Source organism: Passer domesticus, chromosome 2 (genome assembly GCF_036417665.1).
Source record: "Passer domesticus isolate bPasDom1 chromosome 2, bPasDom1.hap1, whole genome shotgun sequence".
Classification (NCBI taxonomy): domain Eukaryota; kingdom Metazoa; phylum Chordata; class Aves; order Passeriformes; family Passeridae; genus Passer; species Passer domesticus.
In genome coordinates this window covers 12,752,376-12,768,035 of record NC_087475.1, presented here as the reverse complement: position 1 = coordinate 12,768,035, position 15,660 = coordinate 12,752,376, and the positions used below count along the sequence as shown (strand labels likewise).

At 42.2% G+C, this 15,660-nt stretch overlaps 1 protein-coding gene across 3 annotated transcripts in view; it reads left to right on the top strand.

The window, feature by feature from the left end:
- The first annotated feature begins 10,929 nt into the window (after window positions 1-10,929).
- Window positions 10,930-15,660, top strand: part of IL1RAPL1 (interleukin 1 receptor accessory protein like 1) — a 664,262-nt gene continuing 659,531 nt past the window's right edge. The window contains exon 1 of one of the 3 annotated variants that reach the window (XM_064407418.1): window positions 10,930-12,026. The gene's annotated coding sequence lies outside the window, so the exon portion shown is untranslated. The other 2 variants (XM_064407415.1, XM_064407416.1) reach the window with 2 other exon arrangements.

Sequence of the window (15,660 nt, the reverse complement as noted above, 5' to 3'; positions counted from 1 at the left end):
TAGGCTGTTTTACACTGCGAAAAAGTATTTTCTGGGAGATTACACACTGTTCTGAACACCCTGCAAGAGCTGATTCTTTGAAAGGAACTGCCATCAAAACCAATGGCTTGAGGGCTGGAGAGTGATACTTTCCCAATGCACGTTTTGAAGCAAGAACTTAAGTTGACCTCAGTGTATCTATGTCTTAGGTTGGAAATGCAAGATTTGGTTGGCGGTGTGTATTCTATTGCCACCTGTTAGAGGTGGGGCAGTTTTCTTCTGTTAATTGAGCCACCTGTTAAAACCCGGTGGGGCAGTTTTCTTTATCTCTTCCACAAACCAATCCTCCCTCCAGGAAATATCTTCTGTTAATGGGCCATTGAGTCTCACTGCATGACTGATAAAATTCCATCATCCCATTGGGAGATGCTCCACCCTGTGGGAGGAGCCAAGCGTTCCTACCTGGATAGAATCTGAGAATTGAAACACCACAGCCAACCTTTTCCCACTGGATTCCCAGAGGACTACCAGGCCCATCTGCATCACCACTGGACCTTCAGAGGAAAACTGCCCCCTTCTACAGGAGCCCTGCTCCAACTGAACCACACCTGTCACTGCAAGAGGACGGCAGCCAGCATTTAATGGGACTGCTGCAAACCCCCTTACCAATAGGGTGTCAGGTCCTATTCTGACTCTGTCAGTGTTGTTTTATATTACTGCATTTTTATTTTTCCTAATAAAGAACTGTTATTCCTGCTCCCCTGTCTTTGCCTGAGAGGCCTTTATTTCAAATTTTGAAGTTATAAAAATTCAGAGGGAGGGATTTTACATTTTCCTGCCATCCTCAGCTGACACGTCTTTTCAAACCAAGACAGTCTACTACTAAAAGTGGGGTTTTTTTGATTTTTAAAGTTTGGCAAACTTCTATTTTCAAACATAATGTGTCTGCTTATTATTGTTGCTTTGCTTTGAAAAACAGGATTTCCTGTGAGTAGTTCTGACATCCAACACAGAACTATGTTACACTATGAATACACTTAAATTACATATAAGTAAAATACCTAAATATTTAACTATACTGTATGCCCTGGAGAGTGGGTGTGAATTGTGAGTACCTCAAGGACCTTCTGTATTTGTAATCAGCCTAAATTACTGAGAGAAGCATCCTCAAACCTTTTCATAGTCCAGTTATATGGACTGAAGGGTTGCAAAAAGTGGGGGAGAATGTTGAGCCCTTCCCTTAGCAACTATATTTTACAGGGGCTGTGTCACCACCACTGATTGTGAATCCTGTTTGTTCCAGTTTTGTGATATAAAGAGAGTGCAGAAGCGTGTCAACAGGACAGATTTTGCACACTGGAAATGAGAGAGCGAGAGCGCGACAGAGAGAGATCTTTCATCTTGTCAATGCCTCTTCATCAACATTCAGATCACATTGCCTTCATTTCAGACCTCGCCACTATCCTCTGCCTTCATTCTTTTTTCTTATTCGGATTCATCTCTCTTCATGGCTGAAAACAAAACTTTCTCCTTTGCTTTGACAGTTGTCTCTCTTCATTTATAAAATGCTACACCCTCACAGTTGATCTCAAAAGGAACAGCTTGTTGTCCCGTTAAAAGAATCCAAGCCTTAGGAAAAAAATGACATTTTAAGATCAAGAAAGGCAAAACTAAATACTGAAATGGAAGTTACAGTTTTTCCAGGTCCCTTGAAAAAAGTTATACAGGAGTGTTCTTTTAAATCTTAGTAATTGCTGATCCTTCATTTTTCATAGTCTGCAGCTTGCTTTCTGTGCTGTCACAGACCTTCTGTAACAATCATGCTAACACTGTAGCATTTATTTTTGCTGTTTATTTCAAGAGAATATTTAATGTAACAAATAAAGCCAGGTGATGAAAATGTTGGATGTGGGAAATTTGAATTTTACACTATGGATAACAAAAGTTAGACAGACTTGTTTACAGATCCACATCAGGAAAAGCTGGCACTCGTACTGAGCTGTGTGAGGCCTCAAATCTGTTTGTTTTCCTTAAAAAAAAAAAAAAAAGCTACACAGTGTTTCAGGAGAGTAAAATACTCTCTTACCAAGGCTCTCTTCTTCTTTTCTTCAAGCTTTCTTCAAGTCTATACTTGAAGAAAGATTCATAGAGAAACAGAACCCCCACAGCCATAATAAAGCTCATTTCCTTTAACCCCTTTGTTGCCAATAATACAAAGGTCCTGCCATGCTGTCATCACCCATAAACACATTTTTTAGTCACTCCAGATCTGAGGCGATGTTAGGAAGATTTCTGTCCTATGAACAGATTTTTTTAACCTTCCTCCAATACTAGAAGCTCTGTTAGTAAGGTTACAGGTTGTAGGTCATGAATAAATTGATTTTAAAAAAACCCAAACAAAATATGTAAAAGTGAGAGGGTTTGTACCATTTTGAAAGGAGTGATATGATAAATATGGCTCAATATCTTTATTAACTGTGCCTTACAGGCAAAAGTAAAATTGAGCCTGAATTTCCTGCTCTTTCAGGATCTCTCATCTTTTTTGCTACTGCATTCATAATGCCTGCTTACATTACCTGCAACATGAGCATTGAATAAATTTGGGAATTCTTACCTGGTAGCAGTTTTTTACTCCCTTTTTATGTAGAAGTAAACACCAATGGAAAATGACATTTCTGTACATTAACCCAGGCAAATGACATCCCTTTTCATTTGCTTCCAGATCTGTGTTGCATTAACCATGCATTGACTGTTTCAATAATGAAAACTTTCAAGTTCCATATACCATAAAAGAAAAAACAAAAAATGAAAAAACGTATCCATGGAGATTCAGCACAAAGACCCAGCTAGCCCAATGTGTCATCCCCAAGAATGACTGGTAGAAGAAACCTAAGCAAAGGGTGAAAGAAACAAATGAAGCAGACTATCTCTCTGGTGTGTCCTTCTGCCTTGGCTGCATACAGTTTAGGCATTTTCTGGCTGGGAAGTTGTAGTCAGATTATTGTTTAATAAAAAAGAGAGGCCTCTCCAACAAGAATGTACTTAATCTTTCATAAATGATTTATACTTTGGCCTTCAACATGTCCTGAGGCAATGAATGAATTATACAATTTACTTATTTGTTATGCATCTGTTTTGAAAATGTCATAGCATAATTTCACTGGCTCCCCCTTGTTCTGGTGTACTGAAAACAGTAGTCCTTACACTGTAAATTTACAGATCTCACATATTTCTCTTTGTATCATCTTTTGCAAACCAAATAGGCCTGCTCTGTTCAGCCATCCTCCACTTCTCTGAGCAAACATGTTCTATTTGACTACTCCCTTGCTAGTTACTTTGCTTAATACTAATGACCAATTAAGACTTTTTTTTTGAGACAGGGTGACCCAATCCTGCAGCATATTACAGAAAAAAGTTCACTATGGATTTATACTGTGGTATAATGTTTCTTTGCAGTTTTGTTTTAATTTCTTGTCCCAATCATTCTTGATGTTTTGATTGATTATTGGAAATTGTTTAATATTAATCTGACATTTTTGAGAAACTTTGATAGTGATATTGATAGTTTCCTTTGTGAGTACTACAAGATTTTTCTGAAACCAAAAATACTTTAAACTATGGTAGCAATAATCATTTTAACACCTTTAGATGCTAAAACATCTCATATATACTAGAACAATATCTACAAACTGACTATTTTTCAACTTGTTACTGCTCTATTGACTGGAGGTTTTTTCCTGTAATTCTCATCCTACTGAATCATCTGTTATTATCAATGATGGCAAACTTCATCTTCTAATGAGTTTGAAAATATTTTTTTCTATGTTATATGCTGTTAGTGGGTTGATTCTCAACATTTTTGTCAGGGCTGAGTTGCTATAGCTTTACATTTAATTTACTATATATAATTTCCAATTATTTGGCTGTGATTTTCATGTTGGAAAGAAGGGGTTTATTTTAATCTCTAAAAGACCTTTTACTATTTTTCAGGATCAAGCTAGCCCTTTTACAAGGATCTGATGGGCTGTTTCACCAAGCCTGTAACATGATGTCTTTGAACAGCATCCTTTGTACCAACTCATAATATTTTGCTGTTTGAAGTGTATTTTTTAAAGTTAATTTTAACTAACATCCATTATATTTACGTATGGTGTCTCTTTACAGTAAATCAATATTTCAGTAAGAGAAGATGACATTGTTTTGATATCTATTTGGAGGGATCTGGTGAGATTTGCTTCAGGAATGTGCATACCTCACAATGATTATTGTACAGTGGTACTTAAATAATTGGCTCTTCAACTGGGTCTTGTGCACTGTTAAAAAGTAAAGAGCTGCTTTTCTTGTGAGTTCTCTGCTTAGTTGTCCCAAAGATCAAGTGTCTATTATGTCCTAAATTTAATCACCATATTCCACCATAATACCCAAGGTAAGGTTTTGTATCACTATCATCTTGAATTTTTTTTTTTTCTTGCCTGCAAAATCTTTCTAATCTCCTTTACAGTCATTGTCCTCACCTTAGATGGGGTTCCATAGTACACCTGTATTAATACATCCTTCTCAGGCAGGTTTTGCAATCAAGACCTGTCAAACATGTAATAAAGATGTTGATTTTTCCCTCCCCCTTTCCCCTGCATGCCCCCACGTGCAGCCCAGGTCTATATGTAGAGGCCTTGATCTCCCCACGGCATCCAAACAGCAAAATGAAGCTACGAAACATTGACTGCAGATGACTCTAATCACTTATATTAATAACTGGGACAAACCTCTGCAGCTGCTAAATTGATGCATTGGTAAGCACAAAATCAAGTTCCTTGCTATGCACACGTGTGCATGTATAGTGGGGAGGCAGAAAATCAACAACACTGAATAATAAACATTTCTTAGGTTAATTCATTTTGACATGTATAGCTTTATATGTAATTGATTCACGAGCTCTGTGAGGTAGATAATTCACACATCTTTGATTTTAGCAATCTCTTATTCTGCTTCATAACTTACCAAAGGATATTTTTACTAAGGAACATTAAACCAGTTAAATTTTAGTCTGTTCCTGTCAAAGTGGTTTACATCTACACAGGCAATTTCTGGATTTCATTTTGTTTTTGTCAGTCACGCTCTTTGATATATGAAAGTTTAGCACTTAATGTACATCAGGATGAAAGTAGCCGTGGTTGTTTGGGAACTTGCTCATATGGAGCTGCATCTGCGTGAGCACCTTACTGCTCTTGGCAGTCCCACCACTTGCCTGGCCTGCTTGACTCCACATTTTGGTTGGTCAACCTGCACCATGGCTGCAGAAGTAATTTCAGCAGTGAGGGAGTGAATGAGTCAACAGATGACTCTGAAGTCAAAGGCACAAAATTTGTATTATGCACCCATTAATGACATGATGACCACATACACCCCATTTATGAAAACAGGACTGACATCACATCTCAGAGCAAGAATGGGCAGGTGCTGACAGACGTCCAGGAGTGCACAGAAATTATATTTATTAAATTGTGTATAATATCCATATGGATGGGTCGGACGGGGCTGCTGGAGAAGGTCCTTGACACCTGGTCCTGCCACTGCCAGCCATGGACATCCCACAGGGAGCCAGGAGGCCATGGAAATATCCCTGTGCTGCTGAGAAAAGCTTTCAGCAACAGAAGGGCTCAGTGGCCAGAGTGGGCTGGGAAGGAGGTGCTGGGCAGTGTGCTGGGCAGGGGGAGCAGCACAGCAGGGAGAGAGCAGCAGCCCAGGGAGCTGCTCATCTGGCACATTTTCCACCTTCTGGAAATTTTTGGAATGAGAAAAAAAATGTATATAAAGACTATTTTTTTAAATTTATTTATATATTTTTTTTTCACAAAGCAGCTGGATGACTTAAAGTTTTGCTTGTGGTCTTGCTTTTTCCTTTAGGATTTGGGTGTTGGGTTGTTTGGAGTTTTTTCCAGATCAATTTGTCTCTTAAATTCTAACACTTTTCACATTCGTGACTAGCATTTTCCCATGATGAAAAGTGAAAATCCCTGTACTCGAAGCTGTCAGAAGTTGGGAGGGGCAGTACATGAGAATTGCTTTTGGTTGTCACCAGCCCTGCCTTTTTCACCTGCAGCCATCCAGCCCTGGCCACTGCTGGGACACATCACTGGCTAAAGAAATACTCAGATAACTTGGGTCACTTGTTCTTGTGCAACTTTTTTCCAAATTATGTTTGTATTTAAAATCTCCAGTTTATGATTTTGGTTAGACAAACAGTAGTGCAAGGCTGCTGTAACACCTACTGAAGCAACAGGAGTCTTTCTATAGACTTTACAGGAATTGGATGAGATTTATATTACTGAATACTTTAAAACTAAACAGACCTGCAAAGGAAAATAATCCCTTATTGCTGCCTTCTCTGAGTTCTTTGGGGGAAAAAATAAAGCAACTCTGAACTGAAACATACAGAATTTTTTAAATGCATGAATGCACCCTATCATTTTACTTTTCTCATCTTGTGATAGAGTACTGTTTAATTAAATAGATGAGGTATATGTTCTAAGCAGCTTATGGATGGGTATTATCTTCATTTGAGATACTCTAATGAGAGACTAGGGGAACAACAAGTAACCATTTATTCTACAAAATTAAAAATGGGAAAGAGATGAACATTTAATTACCTTGACATTATCCTTTGCTATATTAGGTTAAAGCAATAAATTGAAGGACAACAAAGCTAATATATTTATATTTATATACATATATATATATATGACTTTTGTTTTGTTTAATAATTAAAAGTCAATGAAATGTATGTGTTAAAGTAGTAACAAGATATTTAGCTTTTATGTAACGCCACTTTTCTTCCATAGGTTCTGTAATGCTTTGCTCAGGCCACCTACAGCTGATGAGTACCTGACACAGAAGGTTTGTCTCAGCAGTGAGGCCCTGGCAGAGCCGGGTACCAGATAGCCTGGGCTGTCTGACACGCTCTGCACAAAGCTGCCAAATCAGTCACACTAAAATGGTACCAACAAGAAAAGCACAGTACAGCTGTAGCATTTGGGACAACACAGCTCAGCAATGAGCACAGCACGCTGGACTTGGGGAAAGGTGTATGTGGTTGGGTTGACACTGTCTGCATGCCACCTACTCACCAAAGCCTCTCTACTGCTCCCCTCCACTCACCTTGGTGTCGGCAGAGCTGTTCCTCTCACATGCTCTCACCCTCCTCTTTGGCTGTGATTACAACTGCATAGTAACTTGGTTTTTCTTCTTCTCAAATATGTTATCACAGAGGTGTTCCCACCATTCCTGATGGGATCAGCCTTGGCCAGCAGCGGGTCAATCCTGGAGCTAGCATTGGCTCTGCTGGACATAGAGGGAGCTTCCAGCAGCTTCTCACAGAAGTCACCCTCGTAGCTCTTTCCCCTGCTACCAAAATCTGGCCATGCAAACCCAACAGTGGGTCAGGAAAAGAAAAATATAATTGCAATTAAAACTATAAACAAGAATTTTTGTGATTAAATCTCTTCATTATTAGATGAGTATTATTCCCTGACTAGATATGTACTCATTAGAGTCAGGCTCCTCTGTAAGTGAAATTGCTTTTGAAATTTTCACATGACACAGAATTAGGGATTATTCTTTCTAAAATATCTTCTTTCTTGAACACTCTTGCCTAGACTTATGAAAAGGATATGTATGGTAATATGTAAGGTACAATATATAAAGTACTTAGCAAATAAAATACAATTATATATAACGTAAAATGTTTACAATTTAAAAATATAAAATATCCACAAGAACTGAAGAACTAGGAAGTTAATCACATAGCATATTTCAGGTTTTCCTTTGTTCTCTCAGAAGCATTCAAGTCTACATAGTCTGCCAGAAGTGGACAAAAAGGGAACCTGTTTCTAATAAGATCAATGCAATTGTATTTTGAAAAGGGGAAAAGAAAAAAACTAGACAAAATGCTGATCTTTTTTCTTTACTGGAACTGTTTAGTAATTAGATTGAGAATGCAGTTTTCATGATCAAAGGGTTTGGAAGTAGATTTTTACATGAGCAGGGGTTCTGTTTGGTGTTTTTAGTGGGGAAGTGAAGGCACAGTTTGGAAACTGTGATTTCATTACTTTTTAAATCTAAAAATCCATGCTTGTTTTCCATGCTGTCAGTTTCATATCATGTCATAGTTCTATTGTATATGCACACTCAGCAAGAGAATGTGCAAGTGCTGGTATTTTGTGTTACCCTGTTTCTCCCTGCATTTGCTAAGAAGTGGAAAATAAATGGAAACAATATTTACTACCTAAGATCCACAGGCAGGTAGCAAGAAATCAAGACCTGTCAGTCTTTGGACCCTCTGGACAGATTTGCTGGCAGGGTAGGCATGAGGCCATGAAGTTTTGTAGAACTCCCGGCATCTGGGGGCATTGTGGATATCAGCTCTTGGGCAGCACCCATTCAAGCAGATTGGATTTACTAACCAAGAGCATTCTGCATGAATTTAACGTTCTTCAGACCCATACACTCCATCAGCCCTTTCATTTTAAATATGTAATACTTTTAGAAAAGGAAGCTTACTTTGATTGCACTGTTTCACTTAATACACACTAAAAGTGATGATCCTTTTAAGGACACACACTGAGGTATATATGAGGATGTGGTTTGTGCCTCTTCCTTTTTTCAAGGGACACAAGGCATCAAGGTCACACACATGGCTCAGGTACAAGATACACTACTCATTCATATTAAACATTTCAGCATGCACTGAATGCCATGGAATTAAAACAGACAAGATTATGCCCTTCTCTTTGGTGAAATTTCTTGAAAACACAAGTCATGATGAGGACAAAGGAGATCCCCTTCTACATTATAAAAAACATGCTTATTAAGGGGAGGATGAAGCCAATTAGAGATTGTGTGGATGAGAAAAAAATTAAATTTAAAATCTCTTATGCTTGTGTCCATACAACTGCACTGCTATATATAGCAATTCAGTAACTGAGAAATGAATAGAATCTAGTTTCTTTAACCCTGGGATAAATTTAACTCAAGAACACAGGTGGTTTGTATTCTGCACATGTGAATGGTCTACGGCTTTTCTGTGTTATTAGTCTGGTTTCAGCCATTTTAGCAATTCCATTGTATTTTGTTCACAGCTTTTGGCTTCCACCCTTTTTCATTTTCCGTTTCTTCTGCCAGACAGTTAATCAGCCTCTCTGGGAACTTATATAGCTCCCATGACCACTGTGTAAGAACACCTAACAAACATTAATGCCTTTTTATCTTCACTGCATCCTTATGAGTAAGAACGGTGTTAATTCACATTATACAGAGAAGGAACAAAAGGACGGAGACATTAAATGACTTGGCTATCAGTGGAAGAGAAATCTGTAAAGCATCAGGAACTGAAGGCAAATGATTAGGGTTAGCCCAAGCACCTCCTTCCTACTCTCTGCCCTTTGCAGACTATGAGCAGCCTCAAGCATCTGTCGCTCTGTCAAGGCACAAGGAAGACTCTTGGAATTCCCGTAATGGAGGTTCCTGTGCTGGGAGTCTGTTGTCACATCTCCATGGTGAGAAAGCAGCTCTCCCAAAGGATAATGGTGAGAATCAAAGTTGGGAACCCCTCTGTCTTTCCCTCTCTCACTCTGTCAAACAGCTAGGATGCCCAGGCTTCTAAATCAAGCACCCAAACCTGCTCTCTAAAGTATATGGTATGAGTCACTTAGCTAACATAAAATGCCCTATACTGATCCACAAAGAGAATCCCATAAAGTTTTTCATGTCTCTTTTACCTGCCCACGCATATGGATCACTCATCATAGTAGTATCTGAATGCCTGGTTTAACCAGTCACATTCATTTTTTTGTTTTAACATTGGATTTTGACTGCTGGTTGCGGCACTAATTTCTAGTTTCTTCTATTTTTTTTGTCTGACATGAAGATCGCCATTCTGTTACAAGGCGAGGTGGGGCGGGGTGTGAGCAAGTTTCACAAATTCTGCAATAGCTCCCACCCCTCCTGCAACTCACTGACTCTGCATGGCACGTTATCCGCCTATCGATAATCCTTTATCATGTTCCGTAGTAAAGTCACATTCTACCATGGGCTGCTATTTCTTTTCTCCCTTCTCTTGTAAGATATTGGGGGTTTAATAACTGTAGCAGTTTGGATTCCTCTCTGTGGCCCTACAAGGAGCCAGGATGGACGAAGAGGCAAGTGAACGTCGCCTAGTCTCTTTGTCCTGGTTTTGGAGAGTGTTATTTACAAAGACATAAACACATACGTTAACTGTACACATTTACCTCACATTGCTCAGCTATTTCCTGCTCCTCCACACTTCCATCCCATACAATGGGTTGTAAGATTTCAAAATGCCTCCGATACAACCCTGTACCTATGCACAGGCAACTCTATCTCTTCCCGGTGTGCGTGCACCTGGAGGGTAAATGCAATGGAAGAAGGGGGGCCTACTCCTCTGCACCTTTGTGCAGGAATAGGAACAAATGTATTGAGGGGAGTGTCAGAAATTTGAGTTATGTTTTATAGAACATTTGTTTAGTATAATAAACATCCGCAAATGACTATTTATTTCATGAAGTAATTAACATTCCTAATTAGATGCACCTTGCAGCTGCTGTTAATCTTAATTGGCAATAATGCAGTTACATTTTGATACATATCTTCAGAAGAGTTGCAGAAGAGAAGGGAAAAAAAAAATAAAGACAAAAATCTGAAGGGAAGGAAATAAAACTGTTCCCACACAGTTCAGAGAGTTCGCACAAAGAAGATCCCATGGCAACAGCGAGGCCCACAGTTTGCCTTATAAAAATCCAAGAATAGATAATGTATCATCTCTCCTAAAACACTTCGCTTGGGAAACCGGAGGGGAAGGAGGGGAGAAAAATAAAATAAAGCACAAGAGGTGAAGCGAAGCAGGCTGACCCCCGCGCGTGTTGCGCGGTCCCCTCGCGGCCGTGCCCCGCCGCTGCCCCGGCGGAGCGGAGCGGAGCGGAGCGGAGCGGGCCCGGCGCTGCGGACCGAGGCGGCGGCGCGGGGAGGCGGGCGGCGCCGGGGCGGAGGGAGAGAAGGAGGGAGGCCCCGCTCGCTCCGCAGGAGTTTCTCCAGGATCCCTTCGGAAGGGCCCTCCCCGCGGCTCCCCCCGCAGAGCGGCGAGTGCGGCGGTGTCCATCGGGGGGCAGTGCCGGCCCCTTCCTGCCGGCCCGGCGGAGGGCGCGTTCAGCCGAGCGAGCGAGCGAGCGAGCGAGCCAGCCCGTCTCGTAGGAACACTGGGATCGTTTATGCACTGCAGTTTCTCTCGCCTCTCTCCCTCCCTCTCTTCCTCTGCTCCCGAGGATATTTTGGGTGGATTGTGGTTATCAATCAAGACCTCCTCTTCTTTGCTGATCACTTGTCATTTTCACCGGGGATTAGTATCGTTCGGGGCAAGCGGACAACTGATTTTTTTTTTCTTTCTTCTTTTCCATTTGGAGAATTTCCCCCCAAACCTCCCCCCTCCTTTTTTTTTTTTTTCTTTTTTTTTTTTTTTTTGGCGCTGCGGTGCGGGTGCTAGGACCCGTCAGGCACCCTCCCCCGGCCCCCCCCCCCCCCCACGGAGCGTTTTCCCCACATTCGCCCGGCACCAGGAAAGGAACCCCCTCCGGGCCGTCGCTCGCCGGATACTTGTGCGGGCAGCCGGGATCCGGCGCGCTGGGCGCGGAGCCGCCCGCGGGCGGCGCGGGGGCCCCAGGCCGGCCGCCCCCTTCCCCCCGCCCCCCCCCCCTCGCCGCACCTGGATGGTACCTCCCGCCGGCGACGCGGGCACTTTCTGAACTAGGAAGGAAGGGGCGACTCGGGGGGGTGGGGGGCGCCGAAGTCTGTATGGAATTACCTGCGCCCCCGGCGGAGCTGGCAGCGGTGGATGGATGGGCGCCGCGTCCGCGGCACTCGCGGCCAGCTGAGCCCCAGGAGTAAACACGGGGCTCCTCCGGCCGAGTGCGCAGTGTGGTGACCGGCACTCGCCTCGCTGACTGATCGCACCGGAGGAATATTTCGGGAGACTCCTGTGGGTAAGGTCATTTTATCCAGGCAAAAGCCCGGCATTGCTAAACTTGGTGGCGGGTGACTGAAATGGGCACTTTCGGGATTGCTGCATTACCCTGATGCGAGGGGCTCCAGCCGCTATTGGCAGTTGAGTGGAATAACTGCAGTAGGTCTTCTGGTGAGTGCTCTTTTGCGATAAATTAAAAAAAAAAAAAAATCTCCTCCCTTTGTATTTATGCATCCTCTGGATTTGGGAGAGTACTGTAAGAGCAAGGAGTCTTTAATTTTACCTCCTTTTATTTTTTATTTCCCTGGTTGTAATATATTTGACTGGAAAGGGTATGTGACAGCAAAGAAGCTCTCTGTGATGGAATCTAATTAATAGGAGATCGGATCCCATCCTCTGGTTAAATAGATGTTTCCAACTCTGTGCAGCGTTCTGCTGCATTTCATAGCTGCAATGGAGGCAGAGAAAATCTGCTTTTCAAGTTGTTAAACTTTAAGGTGGTGATCCTTATTGATCGTGGTACGGTACACTGGTGCTAAAGGGGTTAAATGCCATTGGTAATTTGGGATTACAACTGTTCCTGTAAATCCTGCAAGGAAATTGTGAACTGACGGGTGCTATGGACAAAATCCCCTCAGCTTCATAGTAGAGAGAGACCATAAATGTCACTAGCCTGAAAATATCTCATCCAGCTGCTCTTGCAAAATATCTTTTTTACCCAATAACTTACCTACTGAAACCTCGGACCACGTGTATGGGAGTTGGAAGATGTGCAAACAGAGATGCTATCTTCGGTATTTCATACATACATGCATCTGGCTGAGGGACTGTGTGGGAATTCATTCCTGTTACTTGTGGTGTGAAGCGAGACGAGAGAAAAAGGAAAGATCATCTTCTTAAGAACAGAAGCGAGTGAGGGAAGCACTTCAGCCTTTAAAGATTTAAAGGGATGCGAGCAATGCACATTGGTAATCTCTCTCTGCAAAATCAGTTCTGATAAGAGGGAATGGGGGAAGGTTGAGGGAATCGATAGTGATGACGTTGTGCAGTGCAATGCACTGCAATGCTAAAGTTACATAGTGTGTGCGAAAATATGTACCCTTATGTACTGCTGGTGAGTTCATGCATAATGGATGCAAGAAGATATGCAGATCTGTCTGTAGGAAGATGGATGTATTTGTGCAAAGACGGTGATTATGTAACTTGATTACATCAGTGGCATCACTCGCCGATAGTGGAATAATATTCTCCTATAGCGGATCGATCACTTGGCTTAACTTTGTAGCGCTCCCGGCAGCGAGGGATGGAGACCTGGGCAGAGGAGGGGAGATCCTTGCTCAGCTCCTGACGAGGGGTTTGCCTCTTGCAGGCTGCCTTTTGCATCAGCGTGCTGCTGGCGGAGTTTCCCCGGGACAGGGAGTTCACGGAGGACGAGGAGAGGAGGAGGAGGCTGCCGAGGCGCCGGTTCAGCCACACCCGGGGAGAGGCTCCCGAAGAGCCCCGGCAGGGCTGCACAGTGGTCCCGCTGAGCGGCCCCGGCTGCGCGCTCCTTCGCAAGGTCACACCGCAACCTGCGGCTTGGGTGCATGGCAACAGCTGAGCGGAGGAGGAACAAAACCGAAATTAAAATTGATCCTCCTCCTCTCCCCTCGCCGTCGCCTAGCTCCGAGCACGGCGTTCTGCTGACCTGTCTCTGTGCCCGGGCTCAAGGCGGAGCTGGTGCCGCGGCGCGCAGCGCACACCGCCCTGGGTGCTGTGACTCTCGGTGTGAGCAGCGACTGCTCACGGCTTCGGCAGGGTGCTGCTTCAGTGTGATACAATACTGACGTGAGGGGAAAAAAGTGCTGTCAGGTACAACAGCTTCGTACACCTGTTACATTTCCAGGAAGAGAAAGGGTGGTCTTTCAACGCGTTTCAAGCGTCTTAGAAGTGAGTGGGTGAAGAGCAAAGGTGTAACAGGAGTCCCATTGGTTTAACTCAGACTGTTTTAGCAAATTGTCCTCAAAGATAGCAGTATCAGGATATGCCTTAATGCCCCTTTTAGTATCCTGAATCACTTTTCCTATCTGTTCAGGGGGAGGAGGGGGAAGAGCACTCCTTGAAGATAGATAAGCTCACAAAGGCTCTGCTGAGGGCCCATACCTCTAACACATGCATTTTCTGAAAAATGTAAGCCTGATGAAATCTTAACTCAGCTGAAATGAGTGATCTTATCGTCACTGACCTGTGTCCTTCCCCACTTCAACTCTGAATCCATTCTAGCAAAATGTCACTAAAATACTTTTCTGTTAAGAAGAGGTGAGGGCAGAGTGGGTTTTACATCTCTTGATAAACATGATCTTCACACACCTACTAGATTTAATGCACTATCAAACTCACAGTAATTTTACCCTACAGCAGCCTGAAAAATAATTTTTCCTGCTTCCCTGAAAACATCAGTATTTGAAAGTTGATTCACCATTAGTTCATGACTATATTCTTATTTCTGGAGGATAGGTCTGGGCAAGCACTAAAATATCCTGCTAATGCAGTTTAGAGTTTGACATTCATAGAGTATACTGAGTAAATTGGGAAAAAAAGGATATGAAGTTAACTCTGTTTCCATCCTTCAGGGGTCAGAATAACACTATGGCAACTCCTATGCATTGCTACAGCTCTTATAATTTTCAGAAATGTCCATTGCATAGTCTCCCCACACAAAATTACAGGCATGCTCTTTCCATTGATTGCTTACAGGACCTCTTGTGACACACAGGCTACATACCTGTACCACCCATCTCAAAGGAGAGCACAATTGTCTCCAGAAGGTGTTATAAAACTGGTGCTGTAGGCACTGACAGTGTGGGAATGTATCACGTGATACGTGTAAAGTGGCATGCAGCATACAAGGATTTGCAAATTCAGGACAATAGAGAATGGTAAGCAACCAGGTTTTATTTATAGATTAGTTTTATTGTTGTAGTTAGCAATGCCCACTTGGTAAAAAAAGGAGGGTTTCAGCTCCAATGCAGTATCTCTTCAGTTTGCACCAAATGTAGCTTTTTTGAGAGGAAACTTTCCTTACTGAAGTAAAGCTGTAAATCACTCGGACAAATGAAGAGAAAATGTGAAGAGAAATATTTACATAAAACATTCCCAGGCTCCAAATCTCAGACCACTGAAAGAAGTGAGAGTTTGGCCACCCACTCCTCGCTATTGCTGGAGAGCTAGCTTTTAAAGAAAACAGCAGTGCATGAAGAAGAATCTCAGTGCCTTTCTCTGAAAGAGCAGGCTTCTGGCTGTCATTGTCATAGAAAACAGTAGACTTGTTTTAGTGCTGATAGGAAAATTTGAAACAGGGCAGATCTTAATGAAACTTTTTTACTGTTCAGTGATATTGTAATGCATTCAGAGTACTTTCTGTGGCCATTATGTTAAACCCATGTATTAGGAAAAAAACCCAAAAAAATGGATAATCAACTGAGGTTTTCCTTAGTGTATTTGCACTTACAGAAAAGTGTTTGAATATACTTCTGTGTTTCATAACAGCTGTGATATTTAGCGGCTGGGAATCTTTTTATTTTTATAGTTCACACTGCATGATAATATATGGCAATTGAAACATGAAGCTCTGATTAATATGATTAAAAAGTAGCAACTTATCTGGTGGTGCT